Raw genomic sequence first — 14,236 nt, forward strand, 5'->3', positions numbered from 1 at the left:
GGTAGGGCTCTTAGAAGAGGATTGGATCACAGAGCACTATAGCTGACTTATTGTTATGTGGAGTCTGGTTGGAAGAGGTGGGTTATTGGGGTTTGACCAGGAAGGGTTTATCTCCCTTCTTGGTTTCTTCCTTCTCTGGCTGTAATGACACGAGCAGCTTTTCCTCAGCCATGCCCCTCCCTCATTTTGTTTCTTCGTTGAAGCCAACTGACTGTGGTCTTCCTTTAAGTCGTAGATGTCAGATATTGTGTCTCAGCAGTGTGAAAAGGACTAAGACACCCAGTGATGATGAACTGCAGTCTTTAGTTGTCTGAGAAAGTTATGGTTTCTCTCTCATTTCTGAAGGACAGCTTGGGTGGGTAACATATTTTTGGTTAGCAGTATTTTTTCCTTCAGCACTTTGAATATATTGTTGTACTGTCTCCTAGCTTGCAAGGGTTCTGCTAAGAAAACTGCTGATAGCTGTATTATGTCTCCTTTAAACATGTTGTTTCTTTTCTCCTGCTGCTCTAAGAATTGTTTTTTCTTTTTTTCATAGTTTAATTATGATGGGTCTTGACAAACTCCTCTATGGGTTGAATTTGGAGATTTCTGAGCTTCTCGTACCTGGATGTTATCATCTTTCCTGAGAATTGAGAAATTCTCAGCCATTATTTCTTTAAGTATGCTTTTTGGCTCTTTCTCTCAAGAGAAAGATTCCAAGACTCTTATTATGCAGTTAGGTCTCTTATTGGTTCACATAATTCATTCATGTCATTTTTCATTGTTTTCTTTTATCTTTTTGCTTCTCAGACTAGAATTTCAAATGTCTTGTCATCATGCTCACTAATTCTTCCACTTGGTGTGTCTGTTACTGAAGCTTTTTGTTGACTTTTTTGGTTTACTTATTAAAATTTTTATAGGATTTGTATTTGATTTTCTAAAAATAATTTTTATCTTTGTTAAGCTTTGCTTTTTCAAAAATTTGTTATCATTTCCTGTACTGGTACATTTTAGATGTACATAATGATCACATTCATCATAGGGAATTTGTACCTGTAAATGATATATCTTAATTTTTCCTTTTTCCTATTCCTCTACTCTTCCTTCAACCCCTCTTCCCCTAATTTACAAAAGCTTTGTTTCCATTTTTTTCCTTCTTGTTTTGTTTCTTTTTCCTTCCTTTTCTCCCTCCCCCCTCCCTATTTCCCCTTCCCGATTGAGCATTTTCTTCCTATTTCACAATATCTAGTATACATTTTGGTCCTTGTTTACACTTTTGGTTTCTCACACTAGAGAATGCAATATTTACACATGTGTATTCAGTTTATTTCACTTAAGAATATGGTCTCAAGGTGCATTGATTTATCTAGAAATTTCTCAAGTTTATTCTCCTCTAAGGCTCAGTAGTAGTCCATTGTATTTTAAAATCCCACATCTTCTTTATCCATTCATTGGTCAATGGGCATTTGACCTGTTTCCAAGATTTTTTTTTTAAGTGTAGGAAAAATTTATTGGGAGAAAGAAAGCTTCTACCTGAGACAGAAGGGGGACCGCAAAATGGGTTGCCTGCCCACCCCACTTTTCAAAGATGTTTTATACAGCAAAGCCATTTGGTGAGGCGGGTACAAATTGGGACAAAACTACAAGACCCAATGGAAATTTACAAGGTGGGCATGAGATGGGACAAAATCATGACCAACCTATAATACAAGTACAGTTACCCAGGTAATATTGTTTAAATGGGGGTCAAATGGGGGAACAAGTTATGTAGCAAGCATACAAGGATTTTCAGTAAGCGTGGGTCAGGTTCCCCACCCAGGTGATTGATACCTATTTAGAATATCAATCACTGCTATTCATCCTACATGGGTGTGGTAGTTTCTCTCCTTTCACCACGCTGGCCTTCAGTGAATGTGTCTTCACCGTCCTCCATGTTGGCTCCTTGTGGGCTGGCCCTGTCTAACTGCCTACAAGATACCTAATTAACTTTCCTATCTGCAATATTCCCCCTCTGAAGAAGTACCCCTGAATGCTGTGAGGGGGCAAAGGGTGAAGACCTTTCTGGCTACTTCCAGCTAAAGAGGATCATAGTTATAATCAGCATTCAGAGTTACTCTACCAGAGGATCTATCAAAAGGCCTTCCATAGGCACCAGGCATTGTCATCTTGGTAGCTGTATAGCTTTGAGTCTGAAGGAGACAAAGCCAAAGAGATAGTTAAGAATACATGGGCCAAATTATAAGGTTAGCAAGATTGCTATGAATATAGCCAACAAGTGTTTCTACTGGGAGGAACTACTAATAGCCTCCCACAAAGAGGATAAGAAGGTCCAGGGGACTTCAGAATCCAATATAGAAGTTATATTGTATAGATTAGCAGTTATGAGCTGTTTACAAGGTAGATCTGGTGGATCCCAGTAAAAGAATTCTAGCACATTTGTTATTGGTTCCATTTGTATGACTGGAGTTTGGCAGCCTCTAGGCAAGAATAAACAAAACTTTTAAGCAATTAGAGCATGAGTAATCTAAGCATGAGCACACTAGAATGAAAGGGCATGTTGGGGAGAAAGTCATACTTAGAAATTGAAATAGTGATTGTAACCTGCTGGCTCTTAGATTCTTTCATTGATAAAGATTATGTATGAGTCTTATACTTTGTCATAAATCTCTCTAGTTTTAGGCATAAGAAGATAGACAATTTGAAGAACAAATCTTGCTTAAGAAATTTAAAACTCTAGCTGAGCTCTTATAGATTTTATCATAGTTTTTTCCTAATGATCCATAACTGTGGTCAGCTACTGGTGTATCTAGAAACTTCCAGAAGGGATCAGTGACTGGAACCCATTTTTTATATCTAGCTTTATTACTGTGGCATTATTTTATACCTCTTTTGGTTATTCTTTTCTGCTGGGTGTTTAAGACCAAGTTTAAGTGAGACCTTTGTCAATCAGTATGAACCTCTTGCTGTCTATCAAGGTTAGTTAAGTCTCCTCAGCCATTACTTTCCAAGATTTAACTCTTACAGACTGCTGCTATAAAAATGGGTGTGCATATATTGCTGTGGCATGATGTTTTTAATTCTTCCTCAGACAGAGGACTAATATCTAGAATATAAAAAGAACTCAAAAAAATCATACCTCCCAAATTGAAAGAACCAGTCCAAAAATGGGCATCTGAAATGAATAGACTCTTCTCAGATGAAGAAGTAGAAATGGCAAATAAATATATGAAAAAAAGTTTAACATCACTGGTCATTTGAGAGATGCAAATTAAAACAATTCTGAGATTCCATCTCAATCCAGAAAGAATGGCAGTCATCAAGAAATCAACCAATAACAAATTCTGGAAGGACTGTGGGAAAAAAGGAACGCTTCTCCACGGTTGGTGGGAATGTAGACTGGTGCAACCATTGTGGAAATCAGTGTGGAGATTTCTCAAAAAACTAGAACTAGAAGTTCCATTTGACCCAACTATTCCCAAGCTTTTCTTTTTGTGCATCCATTGTTTTTTAAATTTCATTTTATTTTCTATCTGTATTTTTTTGTAGTTCCCTGAACATGTTTAAGAGAATTATTCTGAATTCTTTGTCAGTCATTTCATAGATCTCCATTTCTTCAGGGTCCATTATTGAGCCTTTATTAATTACCTTTTGTAATATTATAACTCAAATTCTTTGTAAGCCATGTGTCCTATTCTAGTGTCCATACCTTTGAGGAAACAGCTATTTCTTCCAGATTTTATAGATGTTTTTTTTCTGGTAGACTTTCATTATTGTCTATGCTAGTGTTCTGGATGGGCCAGCTGGTAGTGACCTGGACAGACAGATCTTGCTGTTGCATTTTCTCACTAGGCTGGCTGTTGCCTGTGCTCTGAAGTCAAGTGGACCTACTTGCTCTACTCTGAGGCTGGATCCCATGGTCAGGTGGAGCTGCTGAATGGGCTCTGTGATAGCTTTTGACTGGGCAGAGTTTTAGATCATCTTCCCTGTCTGAGGAGTACTACTGTTTCTAATCTGTAGCTGCACAGGGCCACACGCTTGATTCTGAGATTGAACAGGGTCTGTGGGTTCACACTTCAGCCACTTGGGATAGGCCAGGCTGGAATCTGTGCTCTACAGATATAGAAGATGTGAGCTTCCTTGCCTAGGAGAGCCTTAGGTAGAGAACCAGTCTTGATGGGGTTGCACTGTTATCCCATGATCTGCACTAGCCTCCTGGTCTGGGAAAGGCTGAAGACACCAAGGCTTGGTGGGGTCACCACTTGGCTACTGGGGTTCGGTGGGGTCAGATACCTCCCCTGATTGCTGGCTTTCCCTTGCCTTCCTACCTGGGGGAGGCCTAAGGAAATCACTGGGCTGAGTGGGTAAGCTCATTAAGGACGAGTGCCTGACAGACCTGTTGACTGTGCTTCCTGTGGGGCGTTGCTCTTGGTGAGGTTCTCTAGTGAAGTGCTTTCCTTGGCTAGAATGCAGAGCTACTGCCGTGGGGATCCATGTGCTAGTTGCTGTGAGCCGCATCCCTGTTCTTTGTATAACATCCTAGAGGAACAGCCCTGCTAACACTCCAGTGTTTCCTGTGGAATGGGCCTCCTGTGAGGAGTCCCAGAGTGGCTGAGAAGCTACATATATAACTCTTTTCCCACTATAGAAAATGTATAGAAAATGTAGGACAATGCTTTGTTTGTGGCACTAAGCTAGCTTGGAGCGGGGTGGAGAGATGGGAGTAGAGAATGTGACAATCTTGTCTTTACTCTTTTCACAGTTCTGTAGTTCTATGGTCCAGAACAGTATCTCTGCCTTTCTCCTTGAGTTCAAGGATATTCCTGAAGGTTTTATTTGTTTTGTTTTGTTTTCGCTTTTTGGGCCTACAGATAGGTGCTGACTGGAGTCCTGTGCGGGGTTGGAGGTGGAGAACTGCTGGTCCATCATCTTGCTGACTAAAATGTCAAGCTATAATATTTTGTAGCACAGTTCATTTACAACATGTAATTCAGTTAGAGGGGAGTGGCTGGCCTTCTTCCCACCAAAGATCTTTTAGAAGATAGAGTATCAAAACTTTGTTCTACCCTAAAATTGCACTGTATTTTGTTTCTGTTTGGGCAGAGATTTTTTTTTTTTAGATAGAAAGTATCTGAATTTCTTTGTGTACTGTTATCAATTTACTGAATTGGATGCAATGATTTGTTGTATGTGGGATTTCATTTCTATGGGGAGTGTGTGTTTAGGATGGTACTTTCTTAAAACGTGAATGTGAATCATATTGATTATATTTGTCAGTGAGTAGAAATGATAAGATGGAATGAGCCAGAACTTAATGGAAAGAAATCATGCCTCTCTGGTCATACCAGATAATCCTCATACATGATTATAACAATTAACCCTTGTGAGTTGGAAGCTCAAGATGGCATATATGTGAATATGTGAACCATACTTTATTTTCTGCTTATTACAAATAAACTCTACGGCAGTGATGGCAAAACTATTTCACACATGCCACAGTGGGATGTTTGTTATCACTGAAAGCTCTAAAAGGTTCACCGTCACTGCTGTAAGGAATAGTTCCCACATCATCATTTTGAGCATGTTAGAATAACTGAAGTTGTCTTTCTAACTTCAGCATTTACAGTTACAAAAATAACTTGCTAATCAATTTTATTGTGAAATACTAAATTTTACATTGTGTGGTTTCTACAAAGGGGACACAAAACCCAAGTGCTATACAAATTCTCTTGGCAAAAAGCCCATTAAAGATGTTTCTGTAATGAGGAGTTGCTGTACATTCAGCTGTTACATTATGTTCTGGCTTTTTCTTTCTCAGGAAATAAATACACATGAATGTGATTCAGATTAGATTTCCATAAGCAGACAAGGAAGAGATATAAAAGCCAGTTATTATCTTTTCTTTTAATAGCAAATACTTTTGACATGTAGGTTTTTTTCCCTTGATAAGCCGATACTTGTTCCAAATATTTTATGTTCTGGTTCTAAAAGGCAGCCACATAATGCTTAAGACAAAAGAACTTAAAAACAGCTTAATTCACAATATTGAAATAAAAAGATTTTGTGGGACTGTATGATTCCAAATTCAATTACTCCCCTAGCCTCTATTGTATTTAAAAATTAATGGTTAAAATGTGCTTGTTAGTTCTGGGATAATAGATAAAATCTGTAGCAAAACAAAGCTCCTAAGTAAATTACTCAACCCCTTGTTTGTCCGGAGAACGAATGTTCCCGGGCCCACTGTCGGTAGAACAATCCATCAATGTGTCTGCCAACCATCAGTACGTGATGGTCGTGACCATATGGTCGTGACCATTACTGTGTGTGTCTGCTGACCATCAGTATGTGACAGTCGACCACTAACCTTTGTTCCTTTTTTTTCGTACATCTACATGTTAAACTCCCCCTCAACCCCCTATAAAACAGCCTCGGACTCTGAGCCAGTTGCCTCTCTAAGCTATTTTGCTTTGGGAGTGCCGTCTGGCCAGACTAATAAAGGTCTTTTTTATTTTCCAACTTGTCCGGTGTGTTCCTTCCCGGGTGTTCGTCACTGCAGTCAGCTCCTCGGAGCGTTTGGTAAGGCCCTCGGTCCTACAGATTTGTTTCACCCTTGTATTAAAAGTTTTCAATGTGAAATACTTTATTTGCTATGTTTATGTTTTGAACTTAGTGGTAATTACTGTGTTTTGACTTTGTGGATATAAAGTCTACTAAATTCAATGTTGACCAACTAACAGTTGGAATTTTAGGGAACCAATAAATAGCACTAAGGTCTTCCCCGTATTGATCAGAAACATTTGAGATGCTTCTGATGAATAGAGAACAAGAAGATCAGTTTCATTACTGTCATGACTCCAGGGGTAGCCAAGTGGACTTTGTAACGCTCTATTTTGAAATGAACCTACCCTCCTGGGTGCCCTGTGGAGACCTGTCTGTGTGAGACCAGTGATGTTGAGGCATCTAGAATGTGCACTGCAGGGCTGAGCGGAGCAAGGCACAAGAGATGCAACTCCCAAACCTGCTAGATACTGGAAATGTGAGTTTGTGTTCTCTAAAATTGAAGAATGAATTCTAGGAAGGACGGAGATTAAGCGCAGGCAAATTTATTGAGAGAAAGAAAGCTTCTAAGAGAGACAGACAGGGGACTGGAAACTGGGTTGCCCCCGGGACCCTATTTCCCAAGGAATATTTATGTAGCAAAGCCATGAGGTGAGGCTGGTTTAAAGTGGGGGAAAACTATTCAGACCCAGGGGAAAATTAAAAGGTGGGCATGAGGTGGGGGAAAACCATGACCAACTGATAAGATTACAAGTACAAGGCCAGGGATTTAGCTCAGTGGTTCCAGCACCTGCCTCACAAATGCAAGGTTCTGAGTTTGATCCCCAGTACCAAAAAAAAAAAAAAGAAAAAAAAAGATTACAAGTACAGTCACCCAGGTAATATTGATTAAATGGGGGTCAAATGGGGGAGTGAGTCACAGAGCAAGCATACAAGGATTTTCAGCAAGAGTGGGCTGGAGATATTTCCTGGAAAGGCTGGTTTAAGACCTTGGCCCCCTATCCAGGTGATTGATACCTATTTAGAATATCAGTCACTGCTACTCATCCCCAGGGGAAGCATGAGGGTGTAGTAGTTTCTCTTTTTTTATAATGTTGGCCTTCAGTGGATGTGTCTTGCTTGTTCTCCATATTATCTCTTTGTCCCCCATGTTGGCTTCCAGAGGGCCAGCCCTGTCTTAACTACCTACAAGATATCTAATTAACTTACCTATCTACAATAAAGGGCCTGGAGGAGAAGGGACTGGGCTGAGTTGAGTGTGCATTTGACCTCTCAAGCTCACTGGGTAACTGTCTCTTCTCCCCATGGGGGATGTGGAAGGAGACCAGGATGCTTCCACTCCAAGTTCTTCCAAGGGTGAGAAGGGTGTCAAGTGTTTTCAGCACCATAACCTGAGAGACATCTCTCATTGCACTGATGCTTCAGAAGCACAAAGCTTCAAGTCTGTGAATCTAGAATTTAATCAGATTCTCTTATGCTAAGTTGTTTTTTGTGTAATCAAAATAAAAGACGTCTTGCCAGCCATATTATTTTCTTTTTTCTACTCTCCATTTGAGCCTTGCTTTTAACAGTAATTCATATGCTAAGATGTAAATATGAAAGCAATGTGGAGTTGGGCAAAAAGGGACACAAAATAAGTTGTAAAGAAGAGGAACAAAACTACACTAATTGGAAATGGAATTTCTCAAAAGACCTATTGAATAAACAGCGCCCTTAATTCTATAACAAATGCAACAATGAGTCATATAAGGTTTTTGTTGTTGTTTTAAAAAGTAGCACCCTAAATGAAAGCTAGGGTGACCAACTGTCCTGATTTTCTCAGGAGTGTCCTGGTTTTCTGATGGAATGATCCATGACCCTGGAAACCCTCAGTTCCCAGCAGACTGGGATGATTTGTCCCTGTAAATTGAAACTGAGAACATAAAACCAAAGAGCAAATTACTCAAAGGATAAAACTAATAGAGTCCAGATAAGTAGCAGGATCCCAGGCTAGAACCAGGCTATCAGAGGGAGGCTGGCCCCTGCCTACCTGAGTGATGTTGCCTGGTAAATAGGAGCATGGGCTTTGGGTAGGGCAGACCTGGGTTTGAGTCTTCTGGTCCTTAGTCAGTGACCTCAATTTTTCTTTCTTCTACACCTTGCTTATCTTATCTACAAAATAGGGTGGTAAAATAGTTTGGATGTTGAATGTCCCCCAAAGTTCATGTAGGAGTGCTTTTGGGGTTTGAGACTTTCAGGGGTTGGCACCTCACTGGAAGTTGTTAGGTCACTGGGGATGAGCTATTGAAGGAGATTGTGGGATCCCAGCATCTTCTTCTTTCCCTCTGCTTCTTGACTTTCTGAGTGATTTGTTTGGCCACATGCTTCCACCATGTTATGCTGCCCTTACCAGAGGCCCAAAGAATGGGGCTGCTTGATCTTAGATTGTACCCTCCAGAAGTGTGAGCCAAAAATAAACCTATTTTCTTTATAAGTTAAGTTAATTGATTCAGGCATTTAATTATAGTGGTAGAAAGTAAACTAATACAAGTGGCTTTAATAACTCTGTAGTGGGGCCGGGGATTTAGCTCAGTGGTTTCACCGCCTGCTACGCAAGCGCAAGGACCCGAGTTTGATCCCCGGTACCAAAAAAATAAAAAATAAAATAAATAAAAATAACTCTGTAGAGTTGCAATAAAGATCAAACAAGAAAATTGATGTAAATGATTACCTGAGTGACTGGACTTGGTTGTACTATATGGCCTTTAACAATAAATTGGAAGATATGCATGGGAACTAGCACACGGAATCAACAACTGGGATCTCATCCTATGAAAAAGCTTCTGCACTGCAAGAGAAACCACAACAGAGCTAAGAGACAACCTACAATGTGGGAAAAAAATTTTGCCAGCTGTTTCTCAGACAAAGGTCTACAATATATAAAGAACTTAAAAAAAATCAGACCCCCCCCCCCCAAATTTAAAGACCTAATTCCAAAATGGGCATCTGAAATGAGCAAACATTTCTCAGGCAAGGAAGTAAAAGCAGCAAATAAACATATGAAAAAATGTTCAACATCACTGATCATTCAAGAGATGCAAATGAAAATAACACTGAGATTCCACCTCACTTCAGAAAGAATGGTGGCTATCAAGAAATTAACGATAACAAATGCAGCAGGGTTGTGGGGAGAAAGGAACCCTTCTCCATTGCTGGTGGGAGTGTAGACTGGTGCAACCACTGTGGAAATCAGTATGGAGATACCTCAAAGAACTAGGATTAGAGGTCCCATTTGACCCAGCCATTCCCCTGCTGTGTATCTTCCTAAAAGAATTAAAAGAATCATACCACAACAATATATACACACTCGTGTTTATAGCGGCACAGTTTGTAATAGCTTAAAGTTGGAAACAGCCCAGTTGCCCATCAACTGGAGACTGGATGAAGAGATTTAAAAAACAAAATAAAATGGAGTACTACTCAGCCATAAAGAGTGAGAAACTAGAGACATTTATACCTAAATGAATGCGCATTGAGGCCATGAAATAAATAGGACACACATGTGTAAATACCAAATAATTTCTCTGGTGTGAGAAACTGAAAGTGTAAATAAAAATCAAAATGTATAATAGATGATGTGAAACAGGAAGAAAAGATGGTCTAAAGGGGAAGGGGAAGAGGGAGTGGGAGGAGTAGGGGAAAAGAAAGAAGGGAAAGGAAAAAATATGAGAAAAGGAAAAAATGGAAACAAAGTCTTTGTAAATAGGAAGGGTGGAGGGGGTGAAGGGAGGGCAGGGGCATGGGAGAAAAAAAAAGAACCAAGAGAGATTATGTAAAGGTACAAATTCTCAATGATATTGTATACCTAAAATGTACCAATGAACTTAATGAAAAATAAATAAATTGAAAGATAAGCTAGAAAAGTTGGATTTTCCAACAGATCAGCCAATCTAAACTGAGTAGCAGATGTTCCCTTTAGAAGACGTGTATTCTCCAGTAGACTATGGCTAATGTCCAGCGCTCTCTACTTCATGAGCTTGGCCCTTTGGAGACTCAGAAGTTCCCAACCCATTCTCTAAGCCTTTCCAGCTTATAGTGTGTTCTAATGACTGGGAGCTTGTTAGATTTATAGGGGCCTAAAGGCTCCACCCCAAACCTACTGCATTGGAAATTTCACCTTAATAAGATCCTTGGTGATATTTCCACACAATGAAGTTTGAGAAGCACTGCTACACACCACAGAGCAGAGGTGGTGAACCTATGGCACACATGCTACAGCTGGCTGTTTGTTATTACTGAAAGCTCTAAAAGGTTTGTCAACACTGCCATACAGTATTATCCCTGGTTAAGGTGAACATGGGGGTCATCTGAGGAGTTTCTGCTTGGTTTTTTTTTTTTTTTTTTTTGGTACCAGGGATCGAACTCGGGACCTTGCACTTGCGCAGCAGGCACTGGAACCACTGAGCTAAATCCCTGGCCCACTTGTTTGCTTTATATGCATATCCTGGGGCCTATCTGGATTTACTGAAATCAGAGTTCCTGGGATCCAGAGTCCAAGGTGTCACATTAATGCTAGTGACAGAATTTTCCTATGCACACTTGAGAAATATGAGTTTCAGTTTAACAGAAGAAAGCTAATTCTGTCATCCTATTGGAGTCCTCAAAACAAATTTTACCAATCACGACAATTGCCAGCACATGATATGAATACACTTAATGATGAAATTCTGCCCTTTGGATTGTAATGAATTTGGGAGGTACATGGCAGTGGTTTGAAGGGGTATGTGGCAGAATATGTCATATTCATACGACCTGAACAGTTTCAAAGAACAGACTTTCTTTGTTACAAGTCTTATTGCTTTGCAGTGAAGCTGCGTGATTCTAGAAATTGTGACAATAATAGCATACTTTGGCTTTCTCTTAGAGAAGTCCTTAATTCATCCTTGCCTCCGTGGGTTTCTTTTTTCTTAGCATGTCCTCAGACCTCCTACTAATTATTTGTTAAATTACTTTTCCAGGTCTGCTAGTTGCTTCTTAGGTGCTCTAAGTGATTTAATCTGCTAATCTGTGGTCAGATCATCCCTCCTCTGCAGTTTACTTGATCAAGTATCATAGCTCTCAAATTAAAAATTTCCAGTCTCATTCTTTTTTTATATAAGATTCTAGTATATATCACAATTATATTATTTGCACTTAATTTTCAAGTTACTTTCAACTAATTTTCTTTAACCTAATTATTCATTAGGTAGACTTTTCATGTAACTTGTTTGGCAGTGATCATTTTCTCTAGTTATAAAACATCACTTCCTCTCACTTCAATGGTGTAAAATGAACATCTCTTGAAAAGTTTTGATGTTTCATTGTAATGTACCTAACACTTTATCAGTTATTGGGCACTTTGGATCCCATTGCTTCATTCACAGTGAGTAGAAGTCACTCTAGATCAGCGATCAGGACTGTAGGTCTGATCTGTGGACCTGCGGGTTGGGGTCACTTGAGGGCTTGTTAGGCACAGGGCCCTGCTCCCAACCCACTGAGTAACAGGATGTCCCCGCAGGTGATTTGTGTGCATGTTAAAGTGTGAGAAGCTCTGGACTAGATGGTTTACTTGTCACCTCTAGCGTTGTGATGGTGTTGGAAATAAGGTACAGAAAATATCTTTACCATCTGCTCCATTTCTGCTGTTTTCTTCTTAAATTCCTTTTTCGTGAAGATCCTACCTTCTTTTGATTGTCTTCTTTTTTCTTCAGCTCTTACTGTCAGTCTTTCAGGCAGCCTTCATTAGCCACACAAAGCATGCATGCCTCAGGGACCTAGCTTGTTTCCTCCACTTTTTCATGGTTAATATTTTATTTAGGATGATCTGTTTCAGCATTCAGATCTCTTCTTGGCATCTGCCTGTTACCAGCCTGGATTTGGAGCTATCTGAGTCTGTTTCTTTGGAAGTGCTATTTCTTACTTTTGGCTGTGTGTTAGAATCACCTGGTGAGATGTGAAACAGATTAATACCTTGGTTTCATCCCAGATTAATTAAATCAGAGTCTAGGTGTTGACTTTGGGCATCAATATTTAAGTCAGTTGTTGAGGGTAGGATGTGGGTGAGTCTGTGGTCCAGTCATGCTCCTGCCATCTTGTTTATTCATCATCTGCCCATCCATCCATCTCTTCATCCATATACATTCATCCGCAATTCCACCCTACAAACATTTCATGAGTTTCTTACTGGGTTCTGCCCAAATTTCTAAGTTCCAAGTTTTTCAACTTCAGCATTATTGATGTTTCTAAGTTAGGGTCCTGTCCTGTGCACTATAGGAAACTAAACAGAATCTCTAGCTTCTACTCAGCAAATGACATTACTGCCTCCTGCAGTTAGAACAAATGAAAATGCATATCTCCAAATATTTCTAAATGTTCCCTGGGGGCCAAAAATTTCCCCAGTTGAGGACAGTTGCTCTAGGATGTAAAATGAGTAGAGCATAATCTCTGTTGTAAACATTTCCAGAGTCTATTGATGAAGGCAGGCACTTAAATAATTCTAGTATAGTGGGACAAGTATAGTGAGAGCTTCAAGACTTGGAGGATGATAGGGATGCTGGGGAAATGGAGGATGGCATTGAAGCAGAGCCTGCAGAGATGAGTGGTCATTCTTTGGGTGGGCAGATGGAGTACTCTGCAGAGAAGGAATTCCTCTCCAGACCTGGGGCTTTGTTCTGTTGGCTCTTATCTCACCTAGGGAGTACCGTGGTCTCCTCGTCTGCCTCAGCTCCCTTTACAGCCCTATTGCATTTTCTTTTCCATGTCTTGATACTAACAGTACTTTTCTCACTTTGTTCTCTGAAACTCTGAGTCATCTGGCTTTAATTATTCAGTTGATTCTTTTATTTTTTAGTAGTGACATTCAGATATAACAATATCTGTGCTGGCCTCTTGTGCTGGGCTTTTATACTTTGCATAATGTTTCTAAGATTTATGTTGAAATCTTGAAATGTAGCATGTATCAGTACTGTTTATTTTTATTATTCAATAATACTCTGTTTATGGACATACCCTCTTTTATTTATGTGTTCATTAGCTGATGAATGTTTGGGTTGTTCCACTTTTTCACTATTACCTATGTTAATGTGATTATTTGTGTACTACAAGTTTTTGTATAGGTATATGTTTGCATTTCTCTTAGGGATTTACCTCAGGAATGGAATTGCCATGTCTATTATAACCTTTTGGTCAACTGCCAGACTGTTTTCCAGAGATATTATACCATTTTACATTTCACAAATTTCTCCTGCTACTTTTTATTGTTTTCTTTTATTGCATTCTGTTGTCAGTTCTGCCTTTTCTATTAACTTTCTCACTAAGGGTAGAAAAATATTGCCATTCCACTTCTCTTAGTGTCTCAAGACAAAAATGTCAGTCAGTTGCTATCTACCCTACCTGTAGCATTTGTTTTTGGTTTCACTTTACTTTCTAGAAACTCAATTGAAAGCAAAGCAAAGAAAATGAATTCTGTCTCTAAATCCACAGTCATTTTCACCCTCAAGACTCAAGACGTTCTCTCTGAGCTACTGAGTTCAATGAGGACAGACATCTTATATTTTGAATTTACTTATAAACTTCATGTGCAGTTTGTGGAATTTATGTGCATTTGTTGAATGATGATTCAACAAATAGTAACCAAGCATATGATTATTGTATTTGCATAAAAAGATGTAAGGTTTAATAA

At 39.4% G+C, this 14,236-nt stretch overlaps 1 protein-coding gene across 2 annotated transcripts in view; it reads left to right on the forward strand.

Moving 5' to 3' along the window:
- Fsip1 (fibrous sheath interacting protein 1) overlaps positions 1 to 14,236 on the forward strand; it is a 202,743-nt gene that overhangs the window by 185,525 nt on the left and 2,982 nt on the right. The gene's annotated exons all lie outside the window — the stretch shown is intronic.

The sequence above is a fragment of the Heterocephalus glaber genome, unplaced genomic scaffold, assembly GCF_053883595.1.
Source record: "Heterocephalus glaber isolate CG9 unplaced genomic scaffold, H.glaber_assembly_v1.0 deba00000809, whole genome shotgun sequence".
NCBI classification, from domain to species: Eukaryota; Metazoa; Chordata; class Mammalia; order Rodentia; family Bathyergidae; genus Heterocephalus; species Heterocephalus glaber.